Source organism: Halyomorpha halys, unplaced genomic scaffold (genome assembly GCF_000696795.3).
Source record: "Halyomorpha halys isolate HHAL.00 unplaced genomic scaffold, Hhal_1.1 Scaffold1359.1, whole genome shotgun sequence".
NCBI classification, from domain to species: domain Eukaryota; kingdom Metazoa; phylum Arthropoda; class Insecta; order Hemiptera; family Pentatomidae; genus Halyomorpha; species Halyomorpha halys.
Window position 1 is genome coordinate 45,938 of NW_027106761.1, and position 8,579 is coordinate 54,516.

Consider the following 8,579-nt stretch of genomic DNA (forward strand, 5'->3'; position numbering starts at 1 on the left):
TATATATACTATGTGGCACTATTTCTAATCAATGCTTTAGCAGTGATAAAAAATTGGAATAATTTAGAAATTATGGAATATTTCAATAGGAGTATGTTATCAGATATGTTTCTAACATGGGTTATCGGATAGTGAGAAGAGATACAATAAAATTATTTATGACCAGCAATTTCAACAAAACCAATCTAAAATTTTTCAAATTCTTATAACTAAATACCATTTCAAAAATATTATACAAAATTAATCAAATAAAAAACTTAGCATTAAATGATAATATGGAAATACTTAAAATATTCACTGAGTAAATTCAGTTTAAAACAAGAAAATATTAAAAGAAATATTTCTTTTAAGAAATTCCAATACGGTATACATAGCCTTGCTTGCCATTCAATGATTAACTTCCAGATTTAAAAAATATATGTTTTCTATAATAGGTACTAGTATGAACATTTTTAATAAAACCATCCCCAATTTTCCTAGAAAGTTTTTCCTTATTTCTGACCGAATAAACAAAGACCAATGTTATGTAAATTCTTGCAAAGGGTAGTGTTATGTTTCACGGGACACGGGACAACGCTACGGCCCCAACCGACAAACTTTCCTGTCACATCTGCCCTTGTCAGGCAAGTAAGATTTGTTCACAAACTCCTACTGGATTTCTACGAAATGATACAAAAAATATACCCGTCATAAATAAACACAAATATGTTTCCTGTGTACTCATGAATAGTGCATGAAATTATTCACTTTTAATCTGATTGTTTATATTTTTAGATGTTATATGAACTATTAGGGTATAGTGAATATCATATTTCATTCTTTGTTACGAATTTTACATTTTAAATACAATCTTTCGAGGTTATTTCCCCATTTCAGATTTACAAAAACGTTTCTGACTAATTATTGCTTACATTTATTTTGAAATTTCTATTACCTAGTATTGTGGTGCACATTAACATGCCAATATTTTATTTCAATATTCCTCTTCTTACTTTATCCAATTTTCAAAATATAACTTAAAAAAGCCAATTAAAAATATATTTATAATGCACAATATATGTAAAAGGGACTTGAAAAATTATATAAGCTCTAACTGGATTCCGGTCATATTGTCTGAACCTACCCATCCAGATAAAACAAAAAACAATTATTAAACAAATGAATAATTTTATAAAAAAAAATAAAACAATAAGAAAAAATAATGTATAATTACATGCTTTAATATTCATCGTAAATATTGAGTATATAATATAAAATATTATGTATTTTAATATTTTCTGACTATATCTTCGTAGTATAAAAATAATAAGTAATTGTTATTATTGCAATGTATTTGGACACCACTTCTTTATCAGAATAAAGTGTTTCTCTCTAATTTTCATTTAATAAATTCAATGGCATCGTTATTATTAATTTTTTTTTTTGTAAAAACTAATTAATAATTGTCAACTATTTTTTGGTAGGTTTAGTTGTCTATTTTTTTTTTATTGATACGTTTACGTTAATATTTTTTTTTGTTAATTGTCAATACATTGAAAACTCTATGAGCCGAGTATTGAGTCTCTATAACTCGAAATGAAAATTTCAAGACTCTTTAAGTAGAACTCGGGGAGTCTGAAGTTTCTAAAACTCGATATTACAGGGAATCTCAACTTTCAGTAAGATGGAGTCTGTGTTTTTTTAATGTGTACATAGAGGTTAATGCACGTGTCATCAGTATACAGTACATAGTCAGACTAAGAAAATTTACCATGATGGCAAGTTAGTAAAATTTGGGAATGCTCTTAATCTATCTTATAGAAAACTCAAAATTGATTATTATTAAACTCGAAAAAAATTTCAATTTTTTTTTATCAGTTATTTATCCATTACTATGGTTGTTAATATATATTTTTGTCATACATCTACAACCTCCTAATTATTTTTGATTTGTTTTATGTTAGTTGGTTTATATGGATGTTTTCTTTTATACCTGTAGATTTACATATGTTTTATTTGCATTTTACTTTTATACGCTTACGATAGGTTTATATGTTCAATTATTTTATTTTAGCCTTAAAGAAGAGCTTCAGGGAGGGTCGTAATGTTGGCTATTAATTAAAGGTTGAAATCTTTTTTTGTTTCTCAACCCGAAACAAATCCTTCTACAACAGCTATGGTCCAGAAGATGTTTAGTTTTCGTGCTATTAGAAACATAAATATATATTTAAATTTTCCTTAAACCCAGCATCATTGCACATCTAGAGCCTTAGAAGAAACACTTTTAAAAGATTTTAACTTCATACGAACTGTCCTAAATGGTCACTGCTCCATTCCGAAGGATCGTATCTAGAAGCTAGAAGCGATCCGAAGTTTAAAAAAAATTTTGAATCAGATTGTTAGTTCGTGCGTTCAAACAAACTCTCTCGCTTTATATAATATAGAATATTATGGACTTAGTAGGGTACTTTAGAGTATTATTTAGAAGACGCATTGAGCACCAATAAACTGAATTCTCACAAGAAGTAAGATTTACATTGAACGCACCGAGGACAGGACTGTCACGAAAATTAATCATCCCAAACTTGCGGTTGCAAGCCGGTTTGAGTTATAGTCACCGGTTATTGCTTCAACGGTAAATTAACCACCTTCTTGGCACGGGGACATGAGTGATACTATCAGTTTGTTAAATGTTCAAATCTCCTTTTTATTTTATTTTAGTCCTAATGAGCAGCTTCAGGGTGGGTTGTAATGTATCTTAAGAATCGATATATGACCATCAATCTATAGTTTGAACCCTTATCTTAACAGGTGGTACAACTGTACAACTAATAAAATATTATTATTATTCTCGTTTCGATCCTATAAAGCTAATCTAATTTTTAAAAAGTCATAGGGGAATAAGGTTTAAAAAAGTGAAACTAGTAAATTAGTAAGGGAATACCTTTCAATTAAATCTATAAAAATAAAGCTAAATATATATTTCTAGACTAAACCTAGTAAATTAGTATTTTAATTAGGATTTTATATCCATTGGTTATAGTTTGAAATAAACAAAAACAAAAAAAAATTGAACTGCCTTTTAGTAAATAAATAACTGAACAGAAGCAGTGACATAAATAATATGAAAACAAAGGAAAAGTGAAACAAGAAAACTGATAGCAAATATAACTGAGCTCAATTGGGAGGATTGTTTTGTGGTCGTGTGGTGTTTCGGATAGCTGAGAACACGTAAAACCCAAATTAAAAGTAAGATCAGATAAATATACCTTTGATCATGAAAAAATATATATTTAATAAAATTTTTAAAAAATATTAATATTTAATATTTTATGATTTAAAAAAAATTGAAAAGGTCTATGAAATGTCAGCAATCTTTAGGATTCACACATTCTCATCATAATACCCCAACCATCTGATACAATAATGGAGCACATAATGTCTAGAAAAGTTAAAAGTATTTTGACTTTTGCAAGAACAACTGGATTTATGATTTTTGCAAAGAGGAGATGTTTTACAAGGAATAAAATATCCAGGAATTCGACGAATTAAATGTACAAAGGTAATATTTGGCCACTAAACCAAAATACGAAACTTTGGCCTCTGCAGTCTAAACCTAATACTATCACAACCAGCAAAGCGGACCCTCCCCGCTGATCATAGTAGCAATTGCGCGCATCGATTCTGCACACACAGTATACACTCGACAAAGCCCTTAAAATACCCATGGGTAGAAGAAGGCAGCACACTTCAACTGGCATCATTGTACATAAGTATTCCTTATTTTCAAAGGACGGTACGAAAAAAACAAAACTTTTAGACACTTTTTTACTCAATTGAAAAATTTCCACATACCCAAAAGCATAAATGGGACCTGAAATTAACTTCTGTTTTTTTTTTTTTTTTTTATTTTTTTATGAAAATGACATATATAATGAAAGAATATTCCCATATCATAGCGTAATAATTTGTAATACAATCAAGTAAAAACTTTCCAATCACTTATGATATGGGTAAGTAATCGCAGAATAGTTTTAATTCCTCTTTCCAAAATTTTGGGAGCTCCAAAACAGAGTTCCAGACACACGTTCAGGTATTACTTAACTACACTGTTGGATGTTATAGAATCTACTTCACCAATGCCTATTTGTTTCGAACCATTTGATGCTGTAGCTATAACATAAAAATATTCAAAGAAGAATGGTACTCAAGCTCAATAGACTTAAAGGTTCTAGGAGCTACCAAATGGTTATACAATGGGAAGTAGATAGATAATATTGTTGAACATTAAATCCTACTTACGTTCATAAAAGGATGTCAAGTAGATCTAATTTAGAATTATCTTATTTTATTATTATAGTATACTCTCTAACATAGACCCGCTCCAAAATAAACCCATTGCCATTTACATTGTGACCAATAGCTGATATATTCATAAGTACCTGTAAAACAAGTATAATACCATAAAAGTATAATAAATAATAACCATAATAGTATAATATCAGTATAATAAGGCACTTTACATAATATATCTTCTATAAATTAATAAAAGTATGTTTTTTGTCATACATTTCAAGATATTTTAACTAAAGACTTCAACTAAAGTCTTCATAGCAATAATTTTAATTAAATGGTAAAAAAAAAGATAGAAATCTGAGAAGGAATCAAATTTGAACAAAATGCATTTGAAGTTATTGTGCATTAAGGTATCTATATAAACTGGTAACAAGTTTAAATTTATTTTATTTTTGGATAATTATATGAGAAACTGTCCTTAGAGGTCCAGAGCATTAGTTAGAAAATAAGTTCAAAAAAAGTAGAAATGTTAAAGATATGTATATACAATTTATACAACGTAGTGCATTACATTCCATAAATACTGAGAGGAATCTCAATTGACTAAATGGACTGAATCCTCCCTATCTCAGTCCCATCATCAGAATACATTACCAGCCATAAATGATAACATGCCATAAAGAAGGTAGAATGGCCCGATGATAGAGACAAAGCAATAAAATCTTAATAATAGAGCCATATATTGAGATAAGCTAACAAAAAAGGAACCGAAAACCAGGCAGAGAGTCCCTATGATAAATAAATTTGGAATATATCTCTCTCGAGTTGGGGACACGTAGCTTCGACCTCAGGTCTTATGAAAATCCTTTGAAACTGTAGCTCTGTGTACAACATATGTTTGTGCGCTTCAAAAAGGGTAATCCAGGTATCTCGAAAGGAGGAATTATAGAAGACGGTACGGTAATATTTCTATAAACACAAAAAAGAACCTGAAAATATTGATCATTGCTTACTCAAAACGATAGATTTTTTTTTTTTGTGTACCAAAGACTTTGTCATAAAAGTTCAATAGCATAAAAGGGTCCGCCAAGTACACGAATCAGCAGAGATAGCCCCCGATTATGTAACTAGATACGTCGTTTTATGGCATTCTTACTAATTATAAGCGTTAATGAAAACAAACAACATTAATGGTCTGTGGATGTTAACACTTTGTCATAAGTTTGCTAGAGAAGAACGCACATATGCAGTCAACTCCTGAGCTTTCATCTTTCAAAGCAGTATATCAGTAGTTCATGAATTCCAAATCTTCTACAAACTCCTTAAATTCTCGATTTTAGAATGTCGGGATTTTTTTCGTTACGGCTCATATACAGTTTTTTTTTTTTATCTCAATAAATAATTTTTGTTTATAACTGGACCTGATAAAACACGAAGTTGATTCGGAAATTATAAGAAATTCTTATTATATCATAACACCCAAAATAATAGAAGGGAAACATATTATTTTTATTACATCAAACTACAAAAAAAATCGCACCCGAATTCCCAGAATCAGACCAGGGTTTATCTTACTATAAACATATACTAATAACGACATTAGTAGTATATTGGCGTACTCAACAAAGGGTAGAGGATGGCAGCTGCCCTCCCCCTAGAATCATATAATAAAAATTAATTTTTTCTTCAGGCAAATAATTGTAAACAATAATAAAGCACTGATAAAATTATATTTACTTTTCTTAACATTTTGGTTTCATTTGCCTCTTCCGTACACTGAAATATCACATCCTGAAGTTTTCTTACTGGGTACGTTCTTAAATAATGAATAAAGCATTTATTAAAAAACAAATACATATTTAGTGGGGAAAAAATCGCTAAACCTTGGAAGTAAAATAAAAGATGAAGGGTATTTTTTTTTTTATGTGTGTTAATGATAAATCAATATTGAAATCGATTTAAAATAAAATACTGAATGAATCGAAGTAAATTTCAAGAAACAAACGATTAACAAAAAAAAAATTATTAGATTCATTTATATTTGTATCCTTAGTATTTACTGCATACTGTTTTAATATATGATTTTTATTCAACTTTTACGTACATTTTTAAATTATAAACATCATCTTAACATTAATTGCATACGGTCAATATATAACCTTCCAATAATAAACAAAAAATCTAAGTCGTTGGGCGCAGAGAAACTCCTAAAAAATTATGTAAGTTCACGATAATTATCTTTTGATCGACTATCAAATTTCCTCTACCAAGCCAAGATAAGAAACGAAATTCCATTATTAGTAATTAAAATGTACCTCCAGGAAAGGAGAAAAAAAAACTCAGGTAACTCTTCAGTAAAACCGGAAAGGTACCTGTAGAAGAATTTTTTTCCCATCGCTATCTAATCTCTCTGACCCATCTTCCTGTTCTTCCCTTTTAACTACTTCTTCCTCAATGTCGTCTTAATTAACTTGTTTCTTCATTAGAGAACTGTAAGAACAAACTGTCAGATACGTTTCTACTATTTCAAGATTAGTATCTGTATATATCATATTCTACCAGTATAAGAGGTTTTGAAAGAGTAATATTTTCTTTACTAATTAATGTATTACAATCAAGGCCCGGATATTTATGCAATTGAATATTTTATTCAGTTATTTCTTTATGAACCAGTGATCAAATATCTATACGAAAGAGTGTAACCAAGGTGCTATTAGCGAAGTTTTATTTTGTATATTTGATGATAAATGCATGTATTTGCATACTTGGACTATTTCAGTAGAATAAAATTTTAAAAAATAGAATTAATAAATTAAAATGTGACAGTGAAGACAAATTTCAGATTACAATAAAGGTTCATACTCAATTAACATACAACAATATATCTACCTGCAATAATTCACTTCTAACAATTGGTATGGACTCACAGAATTCAATTTCTCCTTTGCATTCGTTTTTAACATAACAATCCACTTCAAGCAAAGTTTCTTGCTTACTTTCCTTAAGAGTGCTAATGTTTATTATTTTTATAATGCCAGAAGTAAACACGCCATTGAGTTCAAAGTTGAAATTTTGGGTTGACCCGTATAATAACAAAGAGGAGACAGTTTTTACAACTTATCGAAAAATCTCTTATTGCAATTATTGCTCAAAAGATATTATAAACGAAAGAAAGTATCGATGAACAGGTCAACACAATTGAGTTCTATTATTATTTTTCTTTCTGTAAGCATGTAACCTGATCAGAAATTGATTTTAGGTTTTACTGGAAATCGTTTAACTTATATCATAACCCCTATAAAATTAAAATGCAGTATGATTTCTTTAATTGCCTAGAAGAAGTAACTGTATAAACGCATATTGATGATGATTAGAGTGAAGTTGTTTAACAATATCAGAATGCTTGTCAAATTATTTTTTTAACTGTTTAATTTATCAGCCGTTTTAATTATTTATTTAAATGAGTAAATGAAAAAAACATAAAAACTTGAAACAATTTTCGTTCAATTTTTAACCTTTTTTCTTATTTCCTTCTTTATTCATAACATTTGTAGGCATGTAGATATTAGTTGTATTATTGTATAATTGAGAAATTTCAGTTGTATAATTTATATTTTTATTGGATATTTTACAGGTTTTTATTGCATACTATATGGCATGGTTTTTTTACAGCATAAAAATCCGGGCCTTGATTATAATTTCTGAGAATATGATATTGGTAAAAGAATCCTTTACTATACATGTTTATTTATTTATTGACATCAACAACTTTGAAAAAAAAATACAATAAGAAAATGTGAGAAATGTTTCAAGAAACATGATAATCTTGGGAAGGAGCCACCCACTAGTGGTACTTTAAATTGGAAGATTCCCTGACCAATTTCTTTTCTGAAGCCTCGGAGGATTATCAGGGATTGTTAAAAGATGAGAGATTAAGAACTAACGGGTTTAGATGGGTTAGTAGTTTGCAATGAAAGGAGGTATATCTATTTCAGGACAAATCTGCAACCAATGGGATGTTGAGGTCTTTATGTATGAGTTTATTTGGGACGTAATAAGGAACATCCAAAATGGTTTGGTTTGGGAATTTGATGATTAGGTTAAATTGCCAGTACAAAAAAGGAAAAAATTGTTCCCTTTTTTAAAATTATTTTCCTGGTAATTAAGCTAACTTAAACTTTTAAATTAATTTTAGAGGAATCAGGTGAGAAGTAAAAATCCATGATTTTTCCAACAGATGTTCTGTTACATGTAATATTATAAAGGAGTCGGGTATTACATTAAAAAACTAGATAAAGTTGAAG